Genomic DNA, 14,367 nt, shown 5'->3' with positions numbered 1-14,367 from the left:
ATATGGAATTTCAGATACTTATGATCCTTGCACTGATATCACAGCATGTCAATTTCATTTAATATAGCAAACCTTGAATTTTCTTTTCTTTAGATGTTTTGTCTATTAAATATCTCCTCCTTAAATTTTTGACTCTACTTTTAATAGTTTTGGTTCTGTGTTTGTTTTGTTTTGTTTTGGTGGTGCTAGAGATTCAACCTGAATCTTGTTCATGCTAGTCAATGCTCTACCACCAAACTGTAATCACACCCTGACTCGTATCTTTTATACACTACTATATTAGCACAAAGAGAATCAATATATTTCTCTTTTTGGGTGAGGGTTAGAGTTTAGTAAGGCTATATTTAGTAAAGTAGGAAGAAAAAAATTTAAAGTAGGGGAAAGAAGAATATCTCCTGCTGGAATATATGTGATGAGAGCAGAGAAATGCCTAACAACTTTCTCAAAGGGTTGGGCCCTGTAACTCATGGCTATAATCCTAGCTACTGAGATCTGAGGATTTTAGTTCTAAGCCAACTTGGGTAGAAAAGGCTGTGAAACTTATTTCTAATTAAACATCAAAGAGCTAGGGCTAGGAAGTGGCTCAATGGTAGAGCGCCTGCCTTGCATGCATGAGGCCCTGGGTTCAATTCCCCAGCACCACATAAGCAAAAAGAAAAAAGCCACAAGTGGCGCTGTGGCTCAAGTGTTAGAGCACTAGCCTTGAGCTGAAGAGCTGAGGGACAGCACCCAGGCCCACAGTTCAGGCCCCACGACTGGACCCCCCCCCCAAAAAAAAAAAACTTCAAAGAGCTAGATGTGGAAGTTGGACTCAAGTGGTAGAGTGCCAGAGTGCCAGCCTTGAGGGAAACACACACACACACAGAGACACACACACACACAAAAACTAAGGGACAGCACCCAGGCCATGAGTTCAAGTGCCAGTATTGTTACAAATAAACAATTTTTTAAAATGAAGATCAGTACAATTCAGTATTCTTTTCTATTCTTTTCTGCATTGCACAAGTCTACACTTTCTTAACTCACTGCCAAACACTGATAGAGCTTATGCTAATTTAATACACTAATTCAATCACAATAACTTTTAAAATTTAATCAAGCAGGGGTTTTAGTTGTATAATTGAGAGTATTAAAGGAAGTACTCAATGATTAAATGTGTCTGCATGAAATAGTAGGAGATATCTGATTGCCCATCTCAGACTGTGTTTATGATTAAATACAAGTGACAAGTTTGTTTTATAAAACAACTAATATAGCTTTTTTATTTTTTCTGCTATCACAGCAGCTCCTAGTCAGGTTGTAATGATGCAATAATATTTGGAAGTCCAATAGGAAACTAATTTTTCCCCACATTTTGTAAAGGTCTAATAGGTTACTTATTAATTAGGACCCTTGAGTATTTATATCTGTTTTCACGAATTCTTAAAATTCAATAAAAAAAATTAGGCAGAACATACCACAGCTCAGCTAGAGCTGACTGATACAAAACACTTTAGAAGTTATGTGATTAAATATTTCCTAATATTTATTCAAATTCCAGAGTATATATGCATTAACCAAAACTACAATTATATTCTAGAAAAAAAAGCTGTTCTTAAAATGATTTGTCTTGCCTAAGTACAAATATAGGAGTTTCTGAATTAACAAAATGATAGGAAGGACGTGAAATAATTCTTCTACTCTTCTGCAGACATAAAAGTTATGCAATATATTTGTCAACTAAAATAAAATATGGTGTGTGTGTGTGTGTGTTGTGTTGTGTGTGTGTGTGTGTGTGTGTGTGTGTGTGTGTGTGTGTGTGTGTGTGCACTCCAGTTTTAAGGCTTGAACTCAGAGACTGGGAAGAGCCTTGTGACTCAAGGCCAGCACTTTACCTGGAGCTACAACTCGAGGCTGCTGCTGCTTCTTTTCTTTTCTTTCTTTTTTCTTTCTTTTCTTTTTTTTTTTTTTGATACTTAATTGGAGATAAGAGCCTCATAGGACTCATCTGCATCCTCAGATGATCCTCAGATCTCGGTCTTCTGAGTAGCTAGCATGACAGGCATGAGCCACTGGTATCCAGCAAGATTTTTTTTTCCATCTATGAAATTTAGGAATTAGTTTCCTGAAACACTATTGAAAAGTGTAATATAGAGATGTTTGCCAATAGACTCCATATGGATGTTGAAAGTTTAAACTATTTTTCATAATACTGTAATTGACCTTCCAGAGGGGAAAAATTAACACAGATAACTCTTAGTAGTAAAGTCAATTTTAACCTTATTTCCATAACTTCCTTTGGGAGAAAGCAGTTTCTAAGAAACAGTCATTATAGACCAAACTTAGGAAGTTGTCTTTCAACTGTAATCAAAGCTGAACAACTTGCTTGCATTCAATCGTTTGAGTAATCCTCCAGCTGGGCATTTTGCTAGTTAATTGAAGGTAGAATCTTTTGGATTTTTTTTGGTCTCAGCCACCTGTATAGCAAGGATACCAAGTGTAAGCCACCAACATCCAGCTTATAGTCAAAGTTTTAATAATTTAAGAAAAGTAAAACTACAGTGTTTGAAAGAGTTTAAAAACTCTAGGAAATAATAACTAAATAAATGTTCAGTACTTTGTGATAATATTGATTGTTATTAACTAAATTAATGCTTGATTTTAAAAAAGTGCTTCGGCTGGGGTTTCAACTCCTTTATTCGGCTTCCTTAGGTTTTCTTACTCCTCCCCCAAAGTTGGTGCTCTATCCTTGAGCCACAGCCTCACTTCCTGCTTTATGCTGGCTAATTGGAGACAAAGTGTCTCAGACTGGCTTCAATCCCAGATTCTCAGATCTCAGTCACCTGAGAAGCTATGATTACATATGTGAGACACCAGGCTCAGGTGACAACATTCAATTTTGAAGTAATTCTAATTGTTTACTTACCTGGAAGAAACATGAATTGAAGGAAATGTAAGATGTAAAGACTAGGACCCATACAAGAGAAAGGAAAAATGAGTAGAAAGTTTTATACAATAATCTTGAATCTTGATTTTTTTAAAAATAGAAAACAAAAAACTTACTGCAGTGTGAGATGTTGGATGTTCCACCTATTTTGACCTTAACTATGGACAGAAAGGAAAAACCAAAATGTCTCCCCCAAATTCCTAACTGCAAACTAGCCTTATTCACTTCGATCTTAGCTTTCAAATAGTACTACCCAATTGTTTTGCAGCACCACACCACATTTAATTTAAAATAGTCCTGAAATGGTAAAAAAAAATTTTTGATATATTAGAATATTTAAAATAATTTTAATATATACATATGGGCCAAAAGGCTATAAAAGTAGCCAAGTATATTTGAAAAATGACCAAGTAGAAGTTTTTAAATAGCACTGTATTGAAAGTATTTGAAAGTTGAGAGCAATTTTTAATTAAAATAAGGTGTCTTTGTGTTGTCCAAACTGTTTTGAAACCTATGGGCTTACGTAGTTCTCTCATCTCAGCCTCCTGCATAGTTGGGAGATTACATAGCTGGGCCACCACACATAGTTCAACTGATAGTTAAACATAAAATTTAAATAGCCAGATAAATCCACAAAACATATTACTATAATAAAAGGAAATATTAATGTAAGGAAAAGTAGACAAAGAGGAAAAGATATAATTTCAAATTTTCATCTAAATAGTTATCTAAGGGGAAAAATAATACACAGGGAAAAAAGAAAAAAATAAAATTCCAGTACTACAATCTTTAATTATCAGATGGTAGAATCTCAGCATTTCCAGAATATTAAATAATAGGAAATCAATAACTATACAAGTAAAACAGAAATGTCTAAACATAAGAATGAAAGTTAAAGATATTCACAGAGCAAAGACAGATGAGATAGAATTACATAATTTAGCAACTGATCCTGTTTGTCTCCATAGGAACAGTACACTTTCTGTTAAATACTTCTGTGGATATTCTTTGGGTCTTATGATGGGTAGAAATTAATCACTGACATGTATATTGGACTCAGTCATATTACTTACATTGGCTATTCCGGTTATACAAGATAAAACGAGACAACTGACTTTGCATCAATTCTCTAGGACCAAACTTAGTTAATGATAAACTTTATCAGCATACTTTCCAGTCACAATATGGATGCATGATTTTTTTTTCTAACCCCTAGGTTTTTAGTGAATAGGTTTTTTGTTTTTGTTTTTGGGTTTTTTTTTTTTTTTTTGTCGGTCGTAGGGCTTGAACTCTGGGCCTGGGTGCTGTCCCTCAGCTCTTCAGCTCAAGGCGAGCGCTCTACTACTTGAGCTACAGCGCCACTTCCGGTTTTCTGGTGGTTTATTGGAGATAGGAGTCTCACGGTCTCTCCTGCCCGGGCTGGCTTTGAACCGCGATCCTCAGATCTCAGCCTCCTGAGTAGCTAGGATTACAGGCGTGAGCCACCAGCGCCCGGCATTAGTGAATAGTTTTAAAATAGTATTGAGACAAAAGCTAACCAACCCGGATGTTGACTACAGTGAACTCACTTTAGTTGCCTTTTCAAAACAACAACAACAACAAAGAACTAAAATATGTCAGTGGATTGATAACAACTCTGTAGTAATCAAGGTGAAAAAACTGTATCAGAAGGTATACAACACTGTTAGAACTAAGTCAAGAAGCCGAAAAGTGATCATCTGTGTTATGTATTTATGTAGTAGAAAAAAAATGATGAAAATAGATAAGATCATGTGAAAGCTTCAGTGAGTATGCAATAAGTTTTAACAAAATGTAAAAAGCACCAACTGATTTCTTTACTTTCCCTTTTTTATTTTTTATCAGATGTAATGGATAAGAAATTATAAGAATAAGTAGTAAGGAAGCTAGTCAGTTTGTATGTAAAAGTGTACTATGATAAACTAATTCCAACATCACAAACTAAAATTGTTTCTTCAAAATCAAGTGTGAGTCAGCACTAGAGGCTCATGCCTATAATCCTAGTTTATCAGAAGGCTGAGATTTGAGGATAGGAGTTTGAGCCAGCTTGAGCAGAAAGAGCCCTAAAGACTTTGTGCAATTAACCAGCAAAATGCCAAAAAAAACAGAAGTGTGGCTCAAGTGGTACAGCACCAGCTTTGGGAAAAAATGCTAAGTGAGAGCCTAAGGACCTGGATAAAAGCCCTAGTACTAGCACAAAGAAACAAAACATCACAATAAATCAGTGACCTTTACGTTTTCCCTGTGAAGGGAATCATGTCCCAAGTTCACACGTACAGAAGAGTTTAGGATAATAACCAAAAGTAGGAATAGAACACCCCTCCTCTTCACAAATTGTTAAGCTTGTCGTAATTCTTAACTTGGAGGGGAGGATATAAATTTGGTTAATGAATTTTCTAACATTTGAAGTTTTATGGTTATTTAGCAGCTCTAGTTTGGATTAGCTTTCACAAAAGTCATAAAGGTAATATTAGATTCTTTCAGTTGCCATGAAATGAACCACAGGCTGGTGGTTTAACATAATGAAAATCACTCTCCTACTTCTGCAGCCCAGGCCTTACTCCCCATGAAGCCTAGAAGAAAGAATCCTCCTGGTACTCTAGTAGCTCTAGGTAGTTCACGGCATTCTTTGCTTGTAACAACATGTTTCCAGAACTGTGGGATGTGAACAGCTAGGAATGTGCAAACAATTTAGCATTTCCACATCTTAAAGACTAATAGGACTAATAGGAGGTGACAGGGACTACAGAGAAGGAACACAGTCTGAAATGCCAAATCATTAATGCAAATGCATTAATGGAGGATTATATTTGTATGTATGTATATATATATATATACATATGTGGGTGTATCTGTAACTATGATTTCACATATTCTCCAATTTGCTTACTTTTCTTCCTCTTTATATGAAATAAAAATGCTCCTCAGAATTGTACAACCCAAACTACACTATCATTTTGCTTAATAAATGTATCAAATGCGACAGTTTCACAGTGATGACCAAAAGATAAGGTTTACTCTATCATGTTTATTCAGAAAAATATATAGCAATACAAATAAGCCCAAGCACTGGTGGATCACCCTTGTAATCTCAGATATTCAGGAGGCTGAGATCTGAGGTTTGCTATTTGAAGCCAGGCAGAAAAATTCATGAGACTATTATCTCCAGTTAACCACTAAAAAGCAAGAAATGGGGTTGTATCTCAAGTGCAGACACTAGCCTTGAGCAGAAAAAGGAAGAGAGAACATGAAGCCCTAAATTCAAGACCCAACACTGGGACAAAAACTGATAATTATAATATGAATGAAAGCATATAATTTTAAATTTAGTATATTCTCTAGAATCAAAGATAAGCTTATCTCCTTAGGCATTCCTTTCTTATATGTACATGTGTACTCATTGTACCTTGCTTTTTTGTTTCATTAGTTTTCCAACTGCTCAAGGTTAAACTTGCACATCAATGAGATTGCATGATCAACCTAGAGAAAAGTCTTTTGATTATGCCTTTTAAATTCGAAGAATAAATTCACTGAGTTACTAAAGAGTCAAATCACCTTGCATTTTTGCAAAGAAATTTACATTACAAATACAAGTAAAATAATCACAAATATATCGCTACATTTGCAATGTGACAATGTCACTTTTCCTCCGACTGTGAAGAAAGAAAAAAATAAAGAGGAGTCACACACCAAAATAGAATTGTTAAAATATTCCTTTTCTCAATCTCCATCAGTCTCCATGAGGGTGTAATTGGTTTCACATTCTTAGTAGGGAAGAAGGAGAAAGGAGGAGGAGGAGGAGGAGGAGGAGGAGGACTAGGACGAGGAGGAGGAAGACTAGGACGAGGAGGAGGAAGAGGGCAAGGGTGGCCACGTAGAGCAAGAAGCAAATTAAACTGAGAATAGAGAAAGGCTTTAAGTTGAAGATGTAAAGTATTGACTCTAACTTATTTTCGAAAGAAGGACTTTTATGGAGAAGAACATAAGAGAGGATATTTTGATATTGGTTGAGTCTCTGATAACTAGCAAGGGATGAAATAAAATAAGCAGAATGTTCATTCAGATATCATTTTCAATTAGAATGGTTTCCAGAACAGCTCCATTAATGTTAATAAATGTGACCACTTCTTTTAGCTATGTGTAAACATTGCAACAAAAAAGGGGGAAAATAGGAATATAAACAATTTATTTGTTTCCTCAGCAGCAAAAACACATTTAACAACATGGTTTAATTCCTGGCTTTTTAGAGGTATGTGCTTTTTGTTTTTTGTTTATCTTTAAGTAGTTGTATAAAGGAGTTGTCACTTAACAAAGGAGTATATGAATATAATGAATCAGAATCAATGTCATCCCTTTAATCATTCTTCCCATTAATATGGTTTTTGAAAGAATAAAACCCAAGCTTTTTGTTTGTTTTATAGTACTGGTGGTTGAACCCATAGACTCACATGCTTCACAAACACTCTACCATTGAATGACACCTCTAGCTCTCACAGAATATAATGAATACAATTTTAATCTTTCCTTTCCTAGAGATAATAACATTCAAATCTATTTTTTTTGTCAGTTGTGCGGCCTGAATTCTGGGCCTGAGCGCTGTCCCTCAGCTCTTCAGCTCAAGGCTAGCACTCTACCACTTGAACCACAGCACCAGTTTTGTCTTTTTCTGATTATGTGGTGCTAAGGAATCGAACCCAGAGCCTCATGCATGCGAGGCAAGCACTCTACCACTGAGCCACCTTCCCAGCCCCTCAAATCTAGTTTTTTTAAACTGGGAAATAATTGTTGAACTTTTTCCTGGTTGTGTGTGTGTGTGTGTGTGTGTGTGTGTGTGTGTGTGTGTGTGTGTGTGCATGTGCGTGTGTGTGTGTGTGCGTGTGTGTGTGTGTGCATGTACGTGTGTGTGTGTGCGTGTGCGTGTGTGTGTGTGTGCGTGTGTGTGTGTGTGTGTGTGTGTGTGTGTGTGTGTGGCATACCAGAGTTACATCATTTAAAAACTTTTAGTACTGCTAGGCAAGCAAAATCCTGGCATATATGAAACACTCTCTTCAAGTGTTTAACACTTGAACATCCACTTCACATATGAAACATCCACTTCATTTTCTTAAAACTAGAAAAGCTATTTTAATAAAAGCTCATATTCAATGCTATAGATCTGTAAAAAGCAGTTTGAAGAAAAACTAAATATTAAGAAGAGCAAAGCATTGAACCCTAGACACAGAAATCTCTGGCCCAGGGATTTCTTAATCTCACAGGCAAACAACATCACCCACACATGCACACACATATAGACATACACACAAAGTCAATACACCTGTTTCTCCATCAACTTCCTTCCTGTATTTGCTAATGGCCTTCAAGTAGAGCACATATCCTTTTCATCCCTGGTCTTAAAGAGATGTAACTCTTATATCTGTACAAACATTCCCATAAACATTTTTCTTAGATTAAGATGCAGATTAGCTACCTAGGACTTCTACTCATTATTCCTGACTGGAAACAGAAAGTTTAATCTCTCATCTCCATGACAATCTACATAAATGAAGATACCAATTATATCTTTTTGAATTTGCTTCCAGATCTCTACAATAGTTTTAATGGAGGAGTTATATATCTCCTTATCATTATCTTATCAAACAATGAACTAAGGTGATGTTGTCTTATGAGTGTATTTTGATTGTGATTGCTTTTCCTTTGTGCATTGGTAAAATTAGTTAAAAATGGAAGCAGAGAGAAGTATCCACTGGAAGGGACAAGGCTTTAACCAAGAAAATTTGTGTTCTCTGAATCATGGTGATATCAAGGGGTATTTAATAACAAAAAATAAAGATTGGTATGGGAAATGGAAACTGGAAGAGAGTGAAGATAAGGATTATACTGTCCAAAAGAAATGTACTCATTATCTGATTTATAAAACTGTAACCCCTCTGTATATAACTCTTAAAACAATAAAAAAAAGAGTAGTAAAAAACTAAAAACTAAAAATGATCTGCATTCATCTTGGATGCAAAATAGTTTCTTTCCATTTATGTTCTCTCCATTCTCATTTTTTTATGCTGGTACTGTGGTTTGAGCCACTCCTGAGGACCTTGAGCTCCAGCTTGATTTTTACACTCAAGTCTGAGACTCTACCACTTGAGCCACATCTCCACTTCTGATTCTTTGAGGGATAATTGGAGATCTAAGTCTCATGAACCTTTCTTCCTGGGCTGGCTTTCACCCTCATTCCTTAGATTTCAGCCTCCTGCATAGCTAAGATTATAGGTGTGAGCAATCAGTACTCAGATACTCTCATTGTTTTAATTGAAAAACTAAGAAGTTTTCAATGTACACTTTCAACAGATAGTACTTTGTCTTTCAACTCTGTGCACATATATCATAAAAAAAAGTTACAGAATAGAAACAAATGCCTGCTTTCAGCTAAGTGTCACACAGGGCTGAGGCGTCCATAGGAGATAATGGCACATAACACAATAAAACATGAGAAGGTTTTGACACTCCAGTCACTGTGAAAAAAACACAATAGCATTGTCTTTGAAATGTATAAAAACAGGACAGCATTAGTAGTTAATGAAACATGAAGACCTCTTCCAGGATAGAAATACCTTCAGAAAGCTGAGTGTTGATTCTGAATGCTTTGATGCATGATTCCTGGGTCTTTGATAATAGTTACGCATTTGTGCCATGGAAGAGAAAATGTATTATTCTGTGAGCAATTCTTCACCAAATAAAAGAAGTATAAAAATAGCACTAACTAACATTCATCTGATTTTTTTGGTAAGGCCATAAACTTAAATAACTCATTGGCTAACTCATTGGCTTTTTTAATATCTTGAGCTGTCTTAAAAAATTTTATTTTTAACATGTGACATCACTTTTGAATGTGACACATTGAGAAAATGACCTTTTTAATGGAAGTCATTTAATATTTGAAATATAATCACAAGGAAACAGCAAAATTATCTTGAACAATTTATAAACTAAGCCAGAAACAAAGGGCAACTGCTTTTACTAATACATGTGCTCACTGTTTTATTTGATTCAGATGTAGATCTTCTACATAAAGGTACTAAAGGCCAAATTGCCACCACAGCATGAGCCAACATTTCTAAGCTGACTGGCTTCTAGTCCACTTTGTAGAGGCAACAGATTTCTCTGCTGTGGAGAGTATCTGCATATCACAGACTGCACCTGATGCCTTCTCCATTCAGAAAGAAAGAGTTATCATTATTTCAACAAATAAGAAAGTCCAAATTGTTTATGGTTTAAAACAGGATCAGGGAAATCTAACTAAATGTGTTTTTTTTTTTTTATTAATGTTGTTTTTTGTTGTTCCCAGCACTGCGGCTTGAACTCAGGACCTCATGATCTAGCTTATCTGTTTCTGTTCAAGACTAGCTTTCTACAACTTGAGTCATTCCTCCACTTATAGCTTTTGGCTGGTTAATTGGAGAAAAGAGTCTCTTAGATTTATCTACCTGGGCTGACATCCCACCACAACCCTCAGATCTCAGCTTCCTGCGGAGCTAGAATTACAGCCACTGGTGCGTAGGTGAAGAAATGAATACTAATCCAAGCTGTACCTATTACTTCTAGGATTGTGAGCAAGTCATTTAAGCTCAGTGCATCACAATTTCATTGTTTTTAAAATGGGTGTAATAGAGGAAGTTGGAGGAAGATGGTGGAGGAGAAGCTGGAGGCTAAACAAGCTCTAGCGTAGAAAGCAGGTTTAGTGTTCCAGTGAACAGTCCTAGGCCAGAGAATCACACAAAGTGTGCCATCACAGGACAGAGAGTTTGGACAGAGAGGGAAAATCCAGGCAAGGAGACAGATCTGAGCACTTGCTGGTTGCCATGGTGGCGGCAGTGGTGGCAGTAGCCGACAAAACTGCAAAACAGAAAGTCCAGGACAAAGGTGCCAGACGAAGCTGGTGAGCAGATTCTACTCAACACCAGCAAGAACTGACAAGGAGCAGGTATCTTCATCCTGCAGATCACAGACTAGAGATGACCCAGGAACCAAGAATTAAAAACCCAGAAATGAACCTCCAGACCTATAGCCATCTAATCTTCGATAAGGGAGCTAAAAAATAGAATGGAAGAAAGACAGCCTCTTCAGTAAATGGTGCTGGCAAAATTGCTTAATCACTTGTAGAAAAGTAAAGCTAGATCCTTATATATCACCCTGCACCAGAATCAACTCCAAATGGATCAAAGACCTTGGAGTCAAAGCAGACACTCAGAAAACATTATAGGATGGAATAGGGGAAACCGTAGGTCTCCTTGACAGAGGCCAGAATTTTCTTAAAAGAGACCCAGAAACACAACAACACATCAAAGAAAGGTTGGACAAATGGGATTGCATGAAATTGCAGAGCTTCTGCATGGCAAAGGACATAACTAGCAAGATCAATAGAAAGGCCACGGATTGGGAGATCTTCACTAGGCATACAATGGACAAGGGTCTCATATCTAAAATATACCTGGAACTCAAAAAATTAAATCCCCCAACAACAAATTCTCAGAGAAACAACTGCTCAATAAATAAGTGGGCTAAAGACTTAAAGAGAAACTTCTCTGAAGAGGAAAAAAGGATGGCCAATAGACACATGAAGAAATGCTCAACCTCTCTAGCCATAAAAGAAGTGAAAATCAAAACAACATTGAGATACCACCTCACCCCAGTTAGAATGGTTATAATCAAGAATTCTAATAACAACAGATGCTGGAGGAGATGTGGCCAGAAGGGAACCCTACTGCACTGTTGGTGGGAGTATAAACTTGTTCAACTACTTTTGAAAGTAGTATGGAGATTCCTCATGTGACCCAGCAATCCCACTTTTGGACATTTACCTAAATGATCACAAACAAGACCATACTAAAGCTACCAGCACAACTATGTTTATTGCAGCATTATGTACCGTAGCTAAGATATGGAACCAACCCAGATGCTCCTCAGTATATGAATGGATCAAGAAAATGTGATATATTCACAATGGAATTCTATACCTCCATCAGAAAGAATGACATTGCCCCATTTGTTAGGAGACGGAAAGACTTGGAAAACATTCTATTAAGTGAAGTAAGCCAGACCCAAAGAAACATAGGTCCCATGGTTTCCCTTATTTGTAATAACTAGTATATGTCTGAGACAAGTAGAAATGGTCAGATAAGTTGATGTTAGGTGAAATGAACCCCAAGATAAGGACTGAAATGTTTTTTCTTTCTTGCTATTGTTTCTAACATAATTATAAGATGATTTTTTTTGTTGCTTTGTATGTCCCTCCCCCACAGTATAACCCCTGCTTTCACTGTATTTGATGTTGGTATAATTTGTGGAGGGAAAGGGAAAAAACAGATCGTTTAAATAGGGATACAGGTGGACCCATTGCAACAGTGAGATGTACACGGTATTATGTCAAAAAATAAACTTTACAACTTTGACACAGTGGAGGGGTGGGTGTGGGGGCGGGGGGAGGGGAGACGGGAAGTGATGGTAAGAGGAAACAAAGGAAGAGGCAACAATGCTTGATAAGAAATGTTCTCATTACATTGCTCCTGTAATTGTAATCCCTCTGCAAGGTATTTTCCCAATTTTATGTATATGGAGAGAGAGAGAGAGAGAGAGAGAGAGAGAGAGAGAGAGAGAGAGAGAGAGAGAGAGAGAGAGAGAGAGAGAGGAGGGAGAGGGAGGGAGAGGGAGAGGGAGAGGGAGAGGGATTGAGAGAGGGATTGAGAGAGGGATTGAGAGAGGGATTGAGAGAGCGAGAGAGAGTTAAAAAAAAAAGAAAATGTGAGTCAGCTTCTAGCATGCTGAGTGATCCAGGAGAATTGGCATTCCAGACATTCAATGTGGGACTTATTTCCAGAAAGGAAACTTTCACTTTGGGCTCTGCCTTGTACCCATTAGTCCAGGGATGTGTTTCACTCTTTCCAGAGAGAAACCTTCAGTGTTGTGTTGGTAGAAGTGATTGGCAGGTGCCATGTTGGGCAGAGAGAGTAAAGGATGGAATCTCCTTGTAGAGTTTCAATCAATGCACATTTAAAAAAGCCTCCTTCACTGCTGCTTCTTGAGGTTCTAAGTATTATCATTTCAAGAGCCTTGAGAAGTTCAGTGCATGAATGGTATTGCCCTTTGCTTTTCCTTCTGATGGTTGAATCAGTTTCTGCAATTCACTGCAAGCCTTTTCATTTGTAAGTGTGATTATGAAATTCTTCTTTCCTGTGCCTTCTTTTCTTCACTTTTTTGACTTTGTAGATTTATGTGCTATGTCTTTTGGGGGCAGGGAGGGAAGGTGAGGGGCTAGAACTGAGGCTTGAACTTAGAGCCTCATAATCTTACTTGGCTTTTCCACTCAAGGCTAGCATTTTGAAACTTGAGCCACATCTCATTTCTGGCTTTTTGCTTGTAATTGGAGATAAAGGTCTCTCTGACTTTCTGCCTGGGCTGACTTCACATTCTGATCTCAGATCTCAGCCTCCTGGAGTAGCTAGGATTACAAGTGTAAGACGCTAGGGCCTGCCTAATGTGCTCATATCTTTTATTAAAATATATTGTTGAACTTCCATTTCAGTAGGCTCTTGTCTCTCTAGCTAGGAGTGCTCTTTTTGCTTCTCTTGCTTACGCATTGTGCACCCTTCATGCCTCAGCCTAGATGCTGCTTCTTTAAGAAGTTTCAAATGTTGGATCACAACTATCCCTGTGTTTCCATTTCTTTGTATTTTACCGGCCACTCTTTTCACAAAGTGACAAAATTTCCTGGTGGCCATCTATTCCTCAGTAGATTGTAGTCTCTGTAAGGACAGAGACAATGCTTGTCTTATTCAACAGTGGTAGAGTAGATACACCAAAGAGAAGACACTTTACCCAATCAACCCTACCAAAGCACAAAGATGAACAAGAGAGGAGATAAAAATGAATTAAACAATAAATTAATGAATTAATAGAAAGAGAAGAATTTTTTTATTTCATGAAATTGTTTCTAACATATTTATAAAATGATTTCTTTGTTGCTTTGTATGTCCCTCCCCCACGGTATAACCCCTGCTTTCATTGTGTTTGATGTCGGTATAATTTGTGGAGAGAATGGGAAAAAACAAATCATTTAAATAGGGATACAGGTGGACCCATTGCAACAATGAGATGTACAAGTCATTATGTCAAAAAACGAACTTTACAACTTTGGCCGGGGGTTAGGGGGTGGGGGGTGCGGGGGGAAGATGGGAATGGATGGGAAGGGGAAACAAAGGAAGATGCAACAATGCTTGATAAGAAATTTACTTATTACCTTGCCCATGTAATCGTAAGCCCTCTGTACGGTATTTTCACAATAAAAAAAATGGATGTAATTCAAGCAGAGGTATTGCATCTGTAGGCAAAGAATTGTCAGATTTAAATGTGGTAGTTCTTGTCCAGGTGTTACC

General features: G+C 37.1%; 1 non-coding gene across 1 annotated transcript; it reads left to right on the top strand.

Moving 5' to 3' along the window:
• Positions 1-570: 570 nt before the first annotated feature.
• Trnaa-ugc (transfer RNA alanine (anticodon UGC)) lies at positions 571-650 on the top strand. The gene has a single exon. It is a non-coding gene; the product is annotated as a tRNA-Ala (tRNA).
• The last annotated feature ends 13,717 nt before the right edge of the window (positions 651-14,367 follow it).

Source organism: Dipodomys merriami, unplaced genomic scaffold, assembly GCF_024711535.1.
Source record: "Dipodomys merriami isolate MVZ:Mamm:240054 unplaced genomic scaffold, mDipMer1.0.p SCAF_438, whole genome shotgun sequence".
Taxonomy (NCBI): Eukaryota; Metazoa; Chordata; class Mammalia; order Rodentia; family Heteromyidae; genus Dipodomys; species Dipodomys merriami.
Note: the sequence above shows the minus strand (reverse complement) of the source record. Positions and strands in the feature narration are given on the sequence as shown.